The following is a 19,471-nucleotide window of genomic DNA, read 5'->3' as shown; positions in this document are numbered from 1 at the left end:
TGGCCTGGCTGCAGAATTGCCTCTGGGGTTGCCCTTTGGGAGGAGTCCTGGCCGGCATTGCCCCGTGAAGCATTGGGAATTTGAAACGGAGGGCAGGCCACAATATGGATGCCACGGACCCCTGCAGCTCCTGCCCTCCTTTTAATACATGTTCATGGGACAGTGACAGTTCGATGGCCCGTTTTAAATCTAAGGTGGTCTCTGCCAACAGCTTCTTCTGAGTGGCTGTGTTGTTTATCCCACAAATCATCCTTTCCCTCAATATTTCCGAGAGGGAGAGCCCAAACTCGCAATGTTCTGACAGATTCTTAAGGCAGGTCAAGACGTCAGTGACCGATTCACCTGGAGACCGCGTCACCATCATAAATCTATGACGCTGCATGCTCACAGAAGGTTGAGGGTCATAATGTTCTGCTACCAACACGACCAGCTCATCAAATGATTTGGAGTCTGGTGAGGCCGGGTAAGTGAGACTCTATAATTCCAAAAGTCAGGAGGAGGTCAGGAGGATGACTTTTTTTTTAAAGCATTTTTATTGGTTTTTGCATTTGCTTATGACAATATTGCAAAAAGAAAGACAAAAGAATAAAAAATAGAAGCAGAAAAATAAAACAAAAAAAGGGAAAACAGAGTAATCAGGTGTGAATACGTATGAAACAGACATACAGCTGTGAGGCCTGTTAACATTGGGTCCCCAGTGATTGGTCACCACAACCATATTATTTGACTATTTACATGTGGTCCAATGGTATTAAAACATACCAGAAGTGTGTTTACGTCCAGCCAAGCGTACCCTGTTGTTGCCGTGAACGCACCCACAGGCTCCCCTTCCTTCAGTACCCTTTGGTTCCTGCGCCCCGCTTCCCCTATACTCTGGGTAGTGTCTTCCCTCCTCCCTTCTCCTATTCCCACCCACCGCCCCCTCTCTCCCTTTTCTCCTTTTGTCTTTTTCGGTTCCAATTCTCCCCTCCCTGCTCTCCCCCCCACCCCCACCCCCTCCCTCATTGGTCACAAACAGGCCCTCGAATAGGTTGGTAAATTGCTTCCAGTGTTGGGGAAGCCTTCCTCCGATTCTCTGATGGTGAATTTTATTTTTTCCAATTTGAGGAATTCCACCAAGTCGGACAGTCAGTCTGCTGCCTTGGCTTAACCGAGCAGGAGTCTCCGAGCGATCAAGCAGGCAAAGGCTAGGGCTTCCACCCCTCCGCCCGTTCCGATACCTGAAGACCGCACTAGTGGGCATGGCTCCACCCTCACTCTCACAACTTTGGACATGGCCTTGAAAAAGGCAGCACAGAACCCGACAAGTCGAGGGCAAAACCAGAGCATGTCGGTATGATTGGTCGGGCCTCCCTGGCACCGTTTCCATTTGCATTCCACCTCCGGGAAGAACCTGCTCATACGCGTGGTGTGTTGGGTGCTCGGGATCCGTGGAACACATACAGGCCACCAACACTTAAAATAGTGCAACACTATTTTATTAAGTCAGAAACTGTTGAACATACTTTCACTGTGGGTTAACATGATATTGAACTAAAGACCTATGTCTTGTCCTAACCAGTCTATGCACTCAGCACATGGTGAAGATCTGTGCTGCAAGCTGTAAGCTCTGTCCTACTGGGAGGCTGCATCTCGAATCAGGGGGAACTCTGATGCACCCTGTCTTTATAGTGCGTGTGCTCTAACTGGTGATTGGCTGCGGCGTTGTGTGTGTTGATTGGTCCCACTGTGTGTCCATCAGTGTGTGTGTATCTGCACCATGATATACTGGTGTATATTATGACAACGCATTCTGGTCAAGTGCGCCCTGCACACTACCTTTAGCTGTGTTAGGTTCAGCCCTGCACCTGAGGAGGTGGAGTTCAGCATATGCAGTCTGTAGACATCTGGGATGGCCACTTACAACAAGAAACATGGACGTTCGCAAAGCCTGAAGGGAAATGTGGACAATGTAAGATTCAGGCAGGCACAGAGCCTGAATGTATATTTGTGAGCAAAGAATCCAGACAGCATCGAAACCCCCAACTGATTAGCATTTAATTGCCCATCTCCGTAAGACAAAGGATTGATACTCAGGTAACCGATGCACGCCCAGATATTTTGGCGCCACTCCCTTTACTCAGGAAGCATAAACAGCAGGGTCAATGACTGCTTAGCACACGCCCAGCCATCAAGGCACCCGCCCCTTTATTGGCTCAGATCAAAGGCAGTGATCGAGAACTGCCAAATTAATTGGATCCAAATCTAAGGACCGCCCAAAAGAGCGCAAAACTCCCCAAGGATAAAGAGAGACACCGTCATGTGTTCGATCTCTTTGCTCTGGCAACGTCCATCTCCAATCGCAGCATCACGACCAGAAGCAAGTTCAAGTTCAATGCTCGGTACCAGACGGATGAGCCCAGCTGAACAGCAGTTACTTCTCCAGACCCAGTAGATCCAGATTCGAACAAAGGCCACTGTTCCTCTGACCTAAACCAGGTGCCTGAAGTTAAGTACAGGTTGTCAGAGTTGTTAGGTGTAGTTTAACTAGTAGTGTTTATGTTGCATGTGTAAGTTAATCGTGTGTGTAAATAAAGTACCATTGATTTTGAACTAACTAACTGGTTGCTTGGCTCTTTGATCGATACCCGGTTGAACCTTGTGGCGGTATCATTTGATATCTGGCAACTCTGAAAGCATATCATACCACTCTCCAGATAAAAGAAGGGCAACCTTATTGGCTGCCATATTTATAGCAAGCAAAAAAGGCAACAGTTATTGGCGACTCCGGGGGACTCGACCCAGAAGTGACTGTGTCACTCCGAGAGAACCCACAAAATGTTTGAACTGGAAATCCAAATTGGAAAAGTAAAACAAACCACAAGCGTGAGACCAGTATCGATCAAACCTCCAAGATTCGGAAGTGTGTAATTTGCATGCGTACTAACATGGGATATCAGGTAAACTCGATAGATTTTGTTGCGTGAAACTTTTCGGAGTTGTGTGAACCAGAAAATAGCTTAAGCCGTACCCGCTGTTTGCACCACCGCTTTATTCCCCCCGTCCCAAATTCCCGGTAGAGATACAGAGATTACGGTAGAGATGGCAATGAAGGGAATGGAACGCCTTATGCACCCACAGGAACCCGAAGTCGCATTGACCAAAGAGCAGAACAGTGTCCCATATGGGAAGAGGACATTAGGAAGTACCTAAAGGGGAAAGGATGGCCTCTCTTGTCTGAGTTTTGTGCAAATGAGGAGACAGGCCCTGGTAGTAAAGGACAAACTTTGGGGGATAACCTGACCGAGATCCATAAGAAGAATTTAAGTGGAGTTTGTAAGCCGATGGCAATCGTGTCCTGCTTGGCACAATTGCGAGGCACAGAGGAGGTCGTGAGGACGCTCCGCAGACAGCTTGAAGAGAAAGAGAAGAGTAGTGAGGGAAATGTTAGCGAGTGTGGGAAAGTAAATGAGCAACTCCGAGAGTAGCGAAGGACAAGGAGATGGCGGATGTCAAACGGGCACACCAATCTTGTCTCGCTCACCTAAGTAGCTTTCAGATCCAATATGATAAGGCCTACCAAGACATGAAACATGCGGTTTTGGTAAGAGAGGAAACAGAACACCAAGCAGAACAATTGAAAAAACAATGCAAGGACTTAAAGGCAGCCCTACGAGCACTGTTCCACCACGGAACAAAGGCAGAGTTTGGTAGACCATGCCAAGTGCCGGCAGCAATTTGAAGATTGCAATCACTGGTCTCAGTTCAGAATGGGTTCAGAGATACCTTTGGCACAAATTTAGATCAGGAAGATGGCCCCGATTGGCAGGAACTTAACAAAATGGCCCATCGATATGTAAACGAAACAGAAATTCAGTAGAGAGCCCCCCAGGCCCCGAAAAGGAAAGTACCCGCACCACCGATTGCATAGGCAGCATCCAACCCTATGAATCCAGTCACCACGCAGTGCAGAGTACCGACAGAAGACCAACCCGATTTTGTGTACACCACACCACTGACCATCATCCAGTTAAGGGATGCCCGTGATAAAATAGAAACCTTTCACCCCACATCAGACCCACACCATTTTTTTGAGCGAGTTAGGCAACAGACTGTCATATGTACGGTCTGGACGAGCAGGAAGAAGCAAAACTCATAGTAATGAGACCTGACCCGTCTGTTAGTTCAGCCCTTCCCGACCCACAAAATGTAGGAGGATGTAGCCTCCAGGATATGAAAACTGCCACCCTAGATGCAATTGGCTATAATAGAGGAGATCCCGTAGAAGGACTCAACCGATGTAGGCAGAAAAAAGGACAGCATCCAACAGCATTTGCTGGATGCCTCTGGATACACTTCACGGCAGTATTCTGTGATTTAACACGCGCCCATTTATCTGCAGGCAATACGGCCAAATGGACCCATATTTTAGTCTCCCACACCACAGAGGCAGGACAAAAGGCATGTGCGAATTACGACCCCTCAGACCCAGCACACAATGAAGTGTGGGCACTGAAGAGACTCTCTAGAGTTTGGGAACAATCACTACAGAAAAAGGCAGAGCAGAAGAAAGTAGACGCACACATGAATCTAATAAGGACACACCAAGACCCCGCATGGGTAAATGAAGGTAGAAATAACACACAGCACCCTAAAACGCAGGGATGCTACAATTGTGGACACGAGGGACATTACGTCCGAGAATGCAATGCCCCCCCCGAAACAGCAACGGGATCAGCCCACAAATGTCCCACATAGGAACAATGCCAGACCTATCCACAGCGTTAGAGTCCATGCAGACAATTTGGCAATAAATGGCACCGATTGACGGTGTTCGGACTCCCTAATTTGGGTCTACGACACACTTTGGGACAAGTCCGGAAGACCGTTAGTTGCAGGCACAGTCCAGGGACACTTCGTAGAGTTCCTTTGGGACACAGGAGGGTCCCGAACCACGTTAAACTCCTCCACGATGCACCAGCAAGATATATGGCCCACTACAGACACCATCACTCTCAGTGGATTTACAGGACACCTCCAGCAGGGACACATTACAGCCCCTGTGGATGTCCAGATCGGTAACATTAAAACCAAGCACTTAGTCATTTTGGTAGATTTACCCGAGACAGCAGAGCACATCTTGGGGATAGATTTCTTGAGCTCACACAACCTTTCTTTCGACCCCGTAAATAAGTGTGTGTGGAAAATGGCTAGAGAAGCACGAGCCCCTGCCACACTCACAGTAGGAGACTACGAACACAGGATTAGCTCAGTGGGAGATTACTGGTTTGATCCACAAACCATTACCACGGACAAAACAGTTAGGGAAGTCTTGAAGAGACCCAAAGCATCTTTTGCCCAGCACAAGCACGATTGAGGTAAAATTCCAGCAATGGTCACCATTACAGGTCCCGATTCTAAGCCCCAGAAACAATACGGTTTTCCACAGCAAGCCGAGGGAGAGAGAGCTAAAGTAATTCAAAATTTATTGGATCAAGATGTAATTCAGCCCATAGCCTCAACGAACAATGCCCCGATTTGGCCCGTAAGAAAACCAGATGGTTCATGGCAACTGACCATCGATTATAAAGAATTAAACAAAGTAACTCCGTTAGCAGCCCCCACCATTGCCACGAGTCCCGAGACCATGTTAAAGCAGGGACTTCAGTCAAAATATTTCACGGTTCTGGACATTAGCAATGGCTTTTGGTCCATTCCATTGGATAAAAAGTGCAGTATAAATTTGCGTTCACCTTCCAGGGATAGCAGTACACGTGGACATGCCTTCCACAAGGCTTCCACAACTCACCCTCCATTTTTCACAGACAATTGGCGAACGGATTAGCAACATTTTCCCGACCCGAATGCCTCATTCAGCATGTGGACGACTTGCTCCTACAGGCTGACACCAAGGAAGAGTACATTTTGCTTCTTTCAGAACTATTAGGTCTCCTGAAAGAAATTGGATGTAAAATCAACCCCCAAAAAGCCCAAATTCTCCAAGAAAAGGTCACTTATTTAGGTACAGTTATAATGCATGGTAAGCGTGAGATAGAACAGAAACGTATCGATTCAATTGTAAAATTGCCCTTGCCCCAAAATGTTACAGCACTCCGGTTATTTTTAGGACTGGTTGGTTACTGCAGGAACTATATAGACGGTTTCGCCAGAAAAGCAGCCCCCCTTTCCGAGCTCCTTAAGAAACAGGCCCCATGGAAATGACTTCCACAACACACTGATGTCGTAGATGCATTGAAACGCGCACTAAGTACAGCTCCCGCTTTGCAGGCACAAGACCCACACTCCCCATACGCAATAGAGGTAGCGACCACCGACCGAACTCTTTCGGCCGCACTTCTCCAGGAAAGACACGATCGTTTAGGACCCGTAGCCTATGCCTCACGAGTTTTAGATCCGGTAGAGCAAGGATTTTCTGCCTGCGAAAGGCACTTGCTCGCAGTTTTTTGGACTGTTCAATTCTTCTCGTACATAACAGGACTCAACCGCGTAACCATTTTCACCGAGCACACCCCGACACAGCTACTGTTAGACGGTAGGCTAAAAGACGGTACAGTAAGCCAAATTCGAGCAGTGGGTTGGACCCTACTCCTACAAGGACGCAACATTACAGTAAAGCGGACAAAGACGCACATGTTCCTGGCCAGTAACTTACAATATGCAGGAACCCCACATGAGTGTGAGATCATTGCAGCCAAGCACAACGCTTTATCTCCAAATCGTCACCAAAAAAGACAGGCATCCGGCCACAGACAACCCAGCCCACAGATAAAGCTCTAAAAATTTATGTAGAAGGCTCCTCCACCATTCTAAATGGAAAAAGGATTACAGGATGTGGCATTTATGTAGAGGACGTGCAGGGACGCACATTAGAGGAAATCGCGTTAAAGTTGCCAGGACATTTAGGTTCGCAGGCAGCCGAGTTAGCAGCCATTGCATACATTGTGCAGCACCCAGATTCTTTCCTGACCCCAGCAGACATATATTCGGACAGTTTATATGTTTGCAAAAGCTTGACAGAATTCCTACCCCTGTGGGAATCTAGAGGATTTATATCCGCCGACGGAAAACCCCTACCCTCAGCGCCATTACTAAAATACATTCTCAAAGAAGGTAAAGATCACAAATATGGAATCATAAAAGTTAGAAGCCACCATCGTTCCTTCCCACCCGGTAATGTAAAAGCAGATGCCCTAGCAAAAGCAGGCTCATGACATGGCCACTTTTGGCAACCCCCAGAGAGTGCCCCAGTACACGCGGTCCAGGTCTCACAGACCAATATTCAAGATTTGGCACAGGCACAAAAGGAAGACAACACGCGAAAGGAAATTTTAAAAGGAGACTTCCCAGCTCCCTACGATAGGTTCAAAGACACTTTAACGGTACACGAGGGAATCATATTAAAGGATGGTATTTATGTGGTCCCCACCCAGGACAGGAACCAGATTATTTGCCAATTTCATGACGGACACGGACACCAAGGGATAGAATCCACCCTTGCCCACCTCAGACCTCACTGCTGGTGGCCCGATTTAAAAACTGACGTAACCCACTACATTGAAAATTGTTTGATTTGCGCCCAGAACAACCCAGATAGATAGGCAAAGAAAGGTCAGCTAAGACACACCCGCCCTGTTAATGGCCCATGGACGAACTTGCAATTAGATTACATTGGTCCCCTCCCCCCTTGCAGAAATGGATTTAAATATGCATTGGTCGTAATCGACACCTTCACAAAATGGGTGGAAGCATTACCTTCCCGGACAAACACAGCCAAAGCAACAGCAAAAATTCTAACACAGCAAATTTTTACTAGATGGGGATTCCCCCGTAGTATTGAGTCAGACCAAGGTTCGCACTTCACAGAAAGAGTAATGAAAACGTCCTAACAATTTTCAGAGTTAAACAGAAGTTTCACATTGCCTATCACCCACAATCCAGCGGCATCATAGAACGCATGAACCGAACCCTAAAGGCACTTAGGAAGATGGTGCAACAGCACAATATGACATGGGAAACAGTTCTCCCATTTGCACTGATGTTCATTAGAAACACGGTGTTGAGTTCGACAGGATACACCCCCCACACCCTCATGACCGGATGGCCCATGAAGGGTACCGAGTATTTATTTGGACTTGATTTGGCCAGCCCCACCGTCACCGACCTTACCCACGAAAAAGCGGTCCAACAAATAATGGAGAATATTAAAGCAGCACAGCTCGCTGTAGCTGTTCGACTAGGCGCTAGGAAAAAGCAGAGTAAGGCCTGCTTTGATAAAACAACACACCCGGTAGAGTATACAGTTGGACAGCAAGTCATGGTCTCCCTGTACAATCCTAGTTCATTCCTCTCCCCCAAATTTGCAGGGCCCCACTCAATTTCCGATAAAATAAGCCCCTCAGTTTATAAGATTACGTATCCAAATGGAAAGTCAGGATGGTTTCATATAAACCAGCTTAAGGTTTATGGAACTCAGTGCAGCCACTCACACCACATTTCACTGGCAATGGCAGACAACGAAGACCCACCCACTGGCAACCCAATCCAGCCCTCCCCCAGCCAGGACAGCATGTCCACAGACACGATCTTGACTCCACCCCCAGAGACGAACTTCAGCCTCACACTTGATTCGGCTGCTAGTGATAGCGATAGCGACAGCGAAAGCATGGCAAACGTCCTTGAAATCCCCGACCAATGGAAAAACAGACCAGGCCCCAGTCATTGCAGCCCCAGTGACAATGACCACGATATGTTCGGCCCCTCAGAGACCATTTATTTGCCACTACCAGAGCCTGACCCACTGCCCGACGATAGCAATCCCCCTTGCCCTACCGCCCTACAGAATAAGATATAATGGCACCGCGACATTTCTTATTGACTGATAAGAAACGACAAAATGGATCCCACATCGGCCCATGCAGAAACCCCAGTCACGGGTTTGGCAACCAGGAGCTGGTGATGACTCAGAGTCTGACTCCCACCATGCTAACCCCTTAAGACCCTTTTTGGAATGGAACCCTGAGGTGTCCAGATGATGAGAGAAAGGAAACGATTGAGATTTACGGTGTCCTATTCCCTGATGGAGCCTGCCCGCTTTCTTTCTTTAGCTTGCTTTTTAATGTTGAATGTTTCTCTCTTGTACGACTTTGTGTGCCGATCTCATGCAAAATTTCTTGATACAGTTATGACTACTCCTTTGACGCCACATGGTAGTTAAAGGGACAAGTTTGTCGGAAGTCCATAGAAAGTCAAATTCTTGTAAGGTCACTCAGGCAGTGGAGTAACGGCACTGATCCCCGCCCTGCCTGAGGACCCCCTATGTATTTGGTCAACCAAGCTCGGGTAGTGGAGCACCGGCACTGATCACCGCACTGATTCCACCCATCCTTGCCCTGCCATGGCTCATTCGCACCCCATTCAGAAAGTTCTTTTCGAAACTCTTTTACTGTTTTTTTAAAGTGTGGTTTAAAGAATGCATTTTGCCACAATTTGTGTTTGCTTTCCGGCGGCCCTTCGGTTGCTAACCCCCACCTGCTATTTACATGTTAAAACACTTGGTTGAAATGAATTTGCACTGGACGGAGAAATTGTCCGCCCACTCAGCCCTTCGAACACAGGCTGCGAGATTGCTCGCACTGTGACAGAATTTATTTCTCGGATGTCTTGTCTCCCAAATGGTTGGTTTAAAAAGAGAAATGAGGAAGTCACATATGGTGACAATTCTAAATGGGAAATTGATGTTAAAGAGAAACAGACAGACAAATGAGATATTAAACAACAAGATAATAACTTATGCTTGTACCCCCAGGAAGATACGAATATACCAGGAGACAGAGGAAGACAAAGACAAAATGAAGACGGACCTGATGACCTGAATCATGATTGTTGTTGGATCACTACAGTTGCGCGCGTTATCAGCCCCTATACCCCTCACCACACAGGCCCTAAACATGACCACCCAACACGATACCCCTAGCCACTACACCACACATAGACACAGCCACTGATACCCCCACATGGTGTGATAATACCATAAAGTGGTATTCCCTTTCTTACACGGTTAAGACCTATTGATTATAGCAATACTTTGCAGTTTCGTCCAGACATTCAGACTTTGGAAATGGCAAAGGAGAGCCTCCCGCCCTCCAGTATACACACTCAGAGCCCCTTTTCTCAGACTTCAACAGATCTCCTTTTCTCGGACTTCAACAGATCCCTTTTTCTCCCTAATAAATTCCGTGGTTTTAATAAGATTACTTTCTCTGTAAATTGGCATAAGTGTTAAGTAGAAATATGATGCTACTATTGTTTATTTTGTTCTGTAATATGAGTTATTTTGGTTATTAGCGAGCAGCATAAGTGTAGTTTAGATAAGGACAGTTAGAGGTTCCCCTGTTTGTGTAAAGAAGTTGAAATATATGATTGAATGTGATAGTGCCCCCTTAGATTTTTTAAAAATATAGATATGTGTGATGTGTTAAAACATAGGTAAATGTTCCAATCCATAGGACAGAGTAGGATAGAACCGGTCCTTGATTAAGTGTACCCGGCATACCAGAGAACAGAAGAAGATTCAGTACTGTGATCCAGCACGCTTCGCGTTTAGGATCAAGAGGACGGACTGTAGCCATCTGGGATGGCCACTTACAACAAGAAACATGGACGTTCGCAAAGCCTAAAGGGAAATGTGGACAATGTAAGATTCAGGTAGGCACAGAGCCTGAATGTATATTTGTGAGCAAAGAATCCAGATAGCATTGAAACCCCCAAACGATTAGCATTTTGATGGCCCATCTCTGTAAGACAAAGGATTGATACTCAGGTAACCGATACAAGCCCAGACATTTCGGCGCCACTCCCTTTACTCAGGAAGCGTAAACAACAGGGTGAATGACTGCTTAGGACACGCCCAGCCATCAAGGCACCCGACACTTTATTGGCTCAGATTGAAGGCAGTGATCGAGAACTGCCCAATTAATTGGGTCTAAACCTAAGGACCGCCCAAAAGAGCGCGAAGCTCCCCAAGGATAAGGAGAGACACTGCTATGTGTTCAAGCTCTTTTGGACCTGGCGCTCCGGCAACGTCCATCTCCAATCGCAGCACCACCAGAAGCAAGTTCAAGTTCAATGCCCGCTACCAGACGGATGAGCCTAGCCGAACCGCAGTTACTTCTCCAGACCCAGCAGATCCAGATTCGAACAAAGGCCACTGTTCCTCTGACCTAAGCCGGGTGCCTGAAGTTAAGTATAGGTTGTTAAGTGTACTTTAACTAGTAGTGTTTATGTTTATGTAAGTTAATCGTGTGTGTGAATAAAGTACCATTGATCTTGAACTAACTAATTGGTTGCTCGGCTCTTTGATCGATACCCGGTTGAACCTTGTGGCGATATCATTTGATACCTGGCGACTCTGAGAGCATATCATATCACTATCTAGATAAAAGAAGGGCAACCTTATTGGCTGCCATATTTATAGCAAGCAAAAAAGGCAACAAGTCCTTCAATCCAGACGCTACGCATGCTCCCTCACTCTGAGGTCTGGATCTTCCTCTCTCTACTGTTACTTTTGCTGCTATTTTTATGGCTCTGTGGCTGATTCAAAGGCAATTACTTGGATGGTTGTCAATTTGGGGGTGAGAGTGGTTTTTTTTTGTTACTTTGACATCCAATTTATAGGTTAAAAGAGCCTAAATTGAAGTTCCCAAGGGAGAATGAGCTTTCGTGCTACCTTTCAGCACATCGCCACCACCGGAAGTCAGGAGAATGACGTTCTGATGGTCTTCACACAAAATGCCATTAGCCTGGAAAAAGTTCTCCACTGCATTAAGCATACTTGCTCCAGTCTTCCAGACCTGTATAGAAGACTTTCAGCTTACCAACAGTGGAATTTTGAACTTTTATGTCCACACGTTGCGGGATAGTAATCGTCTGGGGCGGCTCGGCAGTTCCACAAGTGAGTGTGGAGCTTCCTTTTGTCCTTGTCGCCAGTTTAGTAAGTTGAGGAAGCCAGCAGTAGTGGAACAAGGATTTATCGAACTACATACAGTACTCTGCCCACAGCAGTAACTCTCTTCCAATCCAGTCCTTCTTGGGACAACAAACTGTGAGTCCTGCTTTCATGTGCAGTCTCTAATGAGCACCAGCTAGGTGTGCCCCCTCCCCCACTGAGGAAGCTCATACACTGCAAGTCCCGCAGGGATATCGACACTGGTTTCTCCGTGGTACTTGTCGGGGTTTTTACAGAAACCGAAGCAAGCTTCAACAGCTGCTGTTAAGTTGCGAAAAGTTCATTATTTTCCAATCAAGTCACCGCAAACATTCCAGCCATTTTATTCTGATTTACAATAATATTTTATTGTCACAAGTCGGCTTACATTAACACTGCAATTAAGTTACTGTGAAAAGCCCCTAATCACCACATTCCGGCGCCTGTTTGTGTACACAGAGGGAGAATTCAGAAATGTCAGAATTACCTCAACAGCACATCTTTGGACAGTGGGAGGAAACCGGAGTGCCCAGAGGAAACCCACGCAGACACAGGGAGAACGTGCAGACTCCAGACAGATAGTGTCCCAAGCGGGAATCGAACCTTGATCCCTGGAGCTGTGATGCAACAGTGCTAACCACTGCGCCACCATCCCGCCAACATTCCTTTACCCCCACAGCCAGCAGAAAGCTACATTGAGGAGAAATGAGAAAAATCCCTCAGTGTACAACCTAATTGTTTAATTTACTTGCTTCTGGGATGTGGGTGTCACTGACAAGGGCAGCATATACTGCCCATCCCTAATTGCCATTGTTGAGGTGGTGTGGAGTTGTCTTTGTGTACTGCTTCTGTCCCATGTGCTGTGAATACTTCCGTGATGCTGTATGATGGGAAGTTCCAAGATTTTGACCCAGCAATGATGAAGGAACAGCAGTATATTCCAAGTCAGGATGTTATGTGACTTGGAAGGGAATTCATGGGTATTGATGCTCCCATGCACCTACTGCCTTTGTCCTTCTAGTTGATAGAGGGCATGGGTTTGAGAAGTGCTGTCGAAGAAGCTTTGGAGAGTTGCTGCATTGCATCTTGTTATGGCACACACTGCTGCCAGTGTGTGCTGGTGTGATGTGAGTAAATGTTTAAGGTGTTGGATGGTGAACTGACCAAGCAAGCTGCTTTGGGTGGTACCAATTGCCTTCTGAGTGTGGAGCTGCGCTGATCCAGGCAAGTGGAGAATATTCTATCACCCTTCGGATGTGAGCCTTGGAGATGGCGGAAAGGCTTTGGGAGTCAGGAGTTGAGCCGTTTGCCACAGAATACTCAGGGCGGGATTCTCCATCTCGCATCACCCAAAACAGATGCAGCGTGTCCACGCTGACAGAGGGATTCTCCCATAATGGGCACCCCAACGCCGTCGGAAAATCGGTGGGCGTGAGTGCGCTGCCGGCGAAATGAAGGATCCTGCCGATGGAAAATCCAGCCCTCAGTCTTTTACCTGGTCATTTGTGCGCCCACCTATTATTGATGGTGGGGGATTTGGCCATGCGCATATTGTTGAATGTCAAAGGAAAGTTTTTAGACTCTTTTTGGATATCATCATTTCCTGGCACTTCTGTGTCTGATGTTACTTGCCACTTGTCAACCCAATTTGGAAAGCTGTTAAGGTCTTGCTGCCAGTGGGCACGGACTGCTTCAGTATCCGAGGACTTAAGAATGGACCTGAAAACTGTGGTGAACATCCCCGATTCTGACCTTATGATGGAGGGAATGTCATTGATGGAGCCGCTGAAGATGGTTGGGCCAAGGACAAGCCCTGGGGCCTCCAACAACTTCAACCATCTTCCTTTGTGCTAAGTATGATACCAGCCAGTGGAAAACTTTCTCCATGATTCCATTGACTTCAATTTTACAAGGATTCCTAAAGGTGACATTCAGTCAAATGCTGTCTTGATATTAAGGGCAGCCACTCTCACATCTGGAATTCCGTTTTTTTGTCCATATTTGGACCAAGGCTTAAACGAGGTCTGGAGACAAGTGACCCTAGCGGAACCCAAACCAAGCACCGGTGAGTAGGCAAATAGTAAGTGTCACTTGAGGGCACTGTCAACAATACTTTCCATCAAGTTGCTGATGATTGAGAGTAGACTGGTGGGGTGGTAAATGGCCAGATCAGTTGTGACCTGCTTATTGTGGATAGGCCATACCTGGGAGATTTTCTACTTTAGAACATAGAACATAGAACAATACAGCGCAGTACAGGCCCTTCGGCCCACGATGTTGCACCGAAACAAAAGCAATCTAACCTACACTATGCCATTATCATCCATATGTTTATCCAATAAACTTTTAAATGCCCTCAATGTTGGCGAGTTCACTACTGTAGCAGGTAGGGCATTCCACGGCCTCACTACTCTTTGCGTAAAGAACCTACCTCTGACCTCTGTCCTATATCTATTACCCCTCAGTTTAAAGTTATGTCCCCTCGTGCCAGCCATATCCATCCGCGGGAGAAGGCTCTCACTGTCCACCCTATCCAACCCCCTGATCATTTTGTATGCCTCTATTAAGTCTCCTCTTAACCTTCTTCTCTCCAACGAAAACAACCTCAAGTCCATCAGCCTTTCCTCATAAGACTTTCCCTCCATACCAGGCAACAACCTGGTAAATCTCCTCTGCACCCGCTCCAAAGCCTCCACGTCCTTCCTATAGTGCGGTGACCAGAACTGTACGCAATACTCCAAATGCGGCCGTACCAGAGTTCTGTACAGCTGCAACATGACCTCCCGACTCCGGAACTCAATCCCTCTACCAATAAAGGCCAACACTCCATAGGCCTTCTTCACAACCCTATCAACCTGGGTGGCAACTTTCAGGGATCTATGTACATGGACACCTAGATCCCTCTGCTCATCCACACTTTCAAGAACTTTACCATTAGCCAAATATTCCGCATTCCTGTTATTCCTTCCAAAGTGAATCACCTCACACTTCTCTACATTAAACTCCATTTGCCACCTCTCAGCCCAGCTCCGCAGCTTATCTATATCCCTCTGTAACCTGCTACATCCTTCCACACTATCGACAACACCACCGACTTTAGTATCGTCTGCAAATTTACTCACCCACCCTTCTGCGCCTTCCTCTAGGTCATTGATAAAAATGACAAACAGCAACGGCCCCAGAACAGATCCTTGTGGTACTCCACTTGTGACTGTACTCCATTCTGAACATTTCCCATCAACCACCACCCTCTGTCTTCTTTCAGCTAGCCAATTTCTGATCCACATCTCTAAATCACCCTCAATCCCCAGCCTCCGTATTTTTTGCAATAGCCTACCGTGGGGAACCTTATCAAACGCTTTGCTGAAATCCATATACACCACATCAACTGCTCTACCCTCGTCTACCTGTTCAGTCACCTTCTCAAAGAACTCAATAAGGTTTGTGAGGCATGACCTACCCTTCACAAAGCCATGCTGACTATCCCTGATCATATTATTCCTATCTAGATGATTATAAATCTTGTCTCTTATAATCCCCTCCAAGACTTTACCCACTACAGACGTGAGGCTCACCGGTCTATAGTTGCCGGGGTTGTCTCTGCTCCCCTTTTTGAACAAAGGGACCACATTTGCTGTCCTCCAGTCCTCTGGCACTATTCCTGTCACCAATGATGACATAAAAATCAAAGCCAAAGGTCCAACAATCTCTTCCCTGGCCTCCCAGAGAATCCTAGGATAAATCCCATCAGGTCCCGGGGACTTATCTATTTTCAGCCTGTCCAGAATTGCCAACACCTCTTCCCTACGTACCTCAATGCCATCTATCTATTAGCCTGGGGCTCAGCATTCTCCTCCACAACATTATCTTTTTCCTGAGTGAATACTGACGAAAAATATTCATTTAGTATCTCGCCTATCTCTTCAGACTCCACACACAATTTCCCATCCCTGTCCTTGACTGGTCCTACTCTTTCCCTAGTCATTCGCTTATTCCTGACATACCTATAGAAAGCTTTTGGGTTTTCCTTGATCCTTCCTGCCAAATACTTCTCATGTCCCCTCCTTGCTCGTCTTAGCTCTCTCTTTAGATCCTTCCTCGCTACCTTGTAACTATCCATCGTCCCAACCGAAACTTCACACTTCATCTTCACATAGGCCTCCTTCTTCCTCTGAACAAGAGATTCCACTTCCTTGGTAAACCACGGTTCCCTCGCTCGACGCCTTCCTCCCTGTCTGACCGGTACATACTTATCAAGAACACGCAGTAGCTGATCCTTGAACAAGCCCCACTTATCCAGTGTGCCCAACACTTGCAGCCTACTTCTCCACCTTATCCCCCCAAGTCACGTCTAATGGCATCATAATTGCCCTTCCCCCAGCTATAACTCTTGCCCTGCGGTGTATACTTATCCCTTTCCATCATTAACGTAAACATCACCGAATTGTGGTCACTGTCCCCAAAGTGCTCTCCTACCTCCAAATCCAACACCTGGCCTGGTTCATTACCCAAAACCAAATCCAACGTGGCCTTGCCTCTTGTTGGCCTGTCAGCATATTGTTTCAGGAAACCTTCCTGCACACACTGTACAAAAAAACGACCCATCTATTGTACTCGAACTATATCTTTTCCAGTCAATATTTGGAAAGTTAAAGTCTCCCATAATAACTACCCTGTTACTTTCGCTCATATCCAGAATCATCTTCGCCATCCTTTCCTCTACATCCCTAGAACTATTAGGAGGCCTATAAAAAACTCCCAACAGGGTGACCTCTCCTTTCCTGTTTCTAACTTCAGCCCATACTACCTCGGAAGAAGAGTCCCCATCTAGCATCCTCTCCGCCACCGTAATACTGCTCTTGACTAGCAGCGCCACACCTCCCCCTCTTTTGCCTCCTTCTCTGAGCTTACTAAAACACCTAAACCCCGGAACCTGCAACACCCATTCCTGTCCCTGCTCTATCCATGTCTCCGAAATGGCCACAACATCGAAGTCCCAGGTACCAACCCATGCTGCCAGTTCCCCTACCTTGTTTCGTATACTCCTGGCATTGAAGTAGACACACTTCAAACCACCTACCTGAACACTGGCCCCCTCCTGCGACGTCAAATCTGTGCTCCTGACCTCTATACTCTCATTCTCCCTTACCCTAAAACTACAATCCAGGTTCCCATGCCCCTGCTGCATTAGTTTAAACCCCCCCAAAGAGCACTAACAAATCTCCCCCCCAGGATATTTGTGCCCCTCAGGTTCAGATGTAGACTATCCTGTCTGTAGAGGTCCCACCTTCCCCAGAAAGAGCCCCAGTTATCCAAAAATCTGAATCCCTCCCGCCTGCACCATCCCTGTAGCCACGTGTTTAAATGCTCTCTCTCCCTATTCCTCATCTCACTATCACGTGGCACGGGCAACAACCCAGAGATAACAACTCTGTTTGTTCTAGTTCTGAGCTTCCATCCTAGCTCCCTGAAAGCCTGCCTGACATCCTTGTCCCCTTTCCTACCTATGTCGTTAGTGCCAATGTGGACCACGACTTGGGGCTGCTCCCCCTCCCCCCTAAGGACCCGGAAAACACGATCCGAGACATCACGTACCCTTGCACCTGGGAGGCAACATACCAAACGTGAGTCTCTCACGCTCCCACAAAATCTCCTATCTGTGCCCCTGACTATAGAGTCCCCAATTACTAATGCTCTGCTCCTCTCCCCCTTCCCTTCTGAGCAACAGGGACAGACTCCGTGCCAGAGGCCCGTACCCCATGGCTTACCCCTGGTAAGTCCCCCCCCCCACAAGTATCCAAAGCGGTATACTTGTTTCTCAGGGGAACGACCACAGGGGATCCCTGCACTGACTGCTTTTTCCCAGTCCCTCTTACAGTTACCAACCTATCTCCAATCTTTGGTGTAACTAATTCCCTGAAGCTGCTATCTATGACCCCTTCTGCCTCCCGAATGATCCGAAGTTCTTCCAACTCCAGCTCCAGTTCCCGAACTCGGTCTTGGAGGAGCTGGAGATGGCAGCACTTCCTGCAGGTAAAATCAGCAGGGACACTAACTGCATCCCTCACCTCAAACATCCTGCAGGAGGAACATTGCACTCCCTTCCCTGCCATTCCTCTAACTTTCTACCAAGATCTGGCTAACAACTAAATTAAATTTTTATAAAAAATAATAATAATATAATAAAATATGGTACTTACCTCAGACCAATGGCTTTTATTATTAGGTTGGAGGAGGAGGGTGGGTGGGAGACACTACACGTGTAGTGTCTCGGGTTTCCTCTCCACCAGAATTTATTGGTGAGGGTCTTCCCAGACGTCCGCGGGTCGACTTCCTGTTCCCGCCTAAAAAACTAATTTAAAAAAAAAGAAAAATTCTCAGCTCCTGCTGAAATTGACTAACCAGCCAGCTCCACTCCCGCCGAAATCGACTGGCCTGCCCCTGCAAAGACAAGTGCTTTTAAAGGTTGACTTACCTCCCAGCAACCTCCTTCCGCAATGCTCCCGCTGAAACTGACTCACCAGCTGTTCTCACGCCGAAATCGACTGGCCTGCCCCTGCAAAGACAAGTGCTTTTAAAGGTTGACTTACCTCCCAGCAACCTCCTTCCGCAATGCTCCCGCTGAAACTGACTCACCAGCTGTTCTCACGCCGAAATCGACTGGCCTGCCCCTGCAAAGACAAGTGCTTTTAAAGGTTGACTTACCTCCCAGCAACCTCCTTCCACAATGCTCCCGCTGAAACTGACTCACCAGCTGTTCTCACGCCAAAATCGACTGGCCTGCCCCTGCAAAGACAGGTGCTTTTAAAGGTTGACTTACCTCCCAGCAACCTCCTTCCGCAATGCTCCCGCTGAAACTGACTCACCAGCTGTTCTCAAGCCGAAATTGACTGGCCTGCCCCTGCAAAGACAAGTGCTTTTAAAGGTTGACTTACCTCCCAGCAACCTCCTTCCGCAATTTATCAGGTAGATATCAATATTATAGCTGTGATGCATGATCAATTGCACAAAGACGAGAGTTGAATACAACTGAGGCTTTATTGCTCTAAGATATGTGGCCTCCCACAGCAGCTGGCAAAATGGCTGCTGCACGGAGGACACACATATTTATACTCCGCCTACTGTGCGGAGCCAGCAGGCAGGGACTACCATCGTATCTGTAGTACAGGTCCTACCATTCATCACCTAATATAGGTGCAACAGTGGTTTACCACAAGCTGTAAAGGAACAGTTTGGCTAGGGCTCAGCTAATTCTGGAGTACAAGTCTTCAGTACTACAGCCAGGGTGTTGTCACAACCACAGCCTTCACTGTGTCCAGTGCGTTCAGCCATCTCTTGGTATCAGTTGGAGTGAATCAAATTGGCAACAGAGTAACTTCTGTGAGGCCGTAAGGCCGACTTCTGCTCCTATATTTGTTCTTATGTCATGGTGAGGACCTTAGGATGAGGCTGAGATGGCTCACCCACTTGGCACTTTTGACTGAAGAT

This window comes from Scyliorhinus torazame, chromosome 7 (genome assembly GCF_047496885.1).
Source record: "Scyliorhinus torazame isolate Kashiwa2021f chromosome 7, sScyTor2.1, whole genome shotgun sequence".
Lineage (NCBI taxonomy): Eukaryota > Metazoa > Chordata > Chondrichthyes > Carcharhiniformes > Scyliorhinidae > Scyliorhinus > Scyliorhinus torazame.
This window is presented reverse-complemented; position numbering follows the sequence as displayed.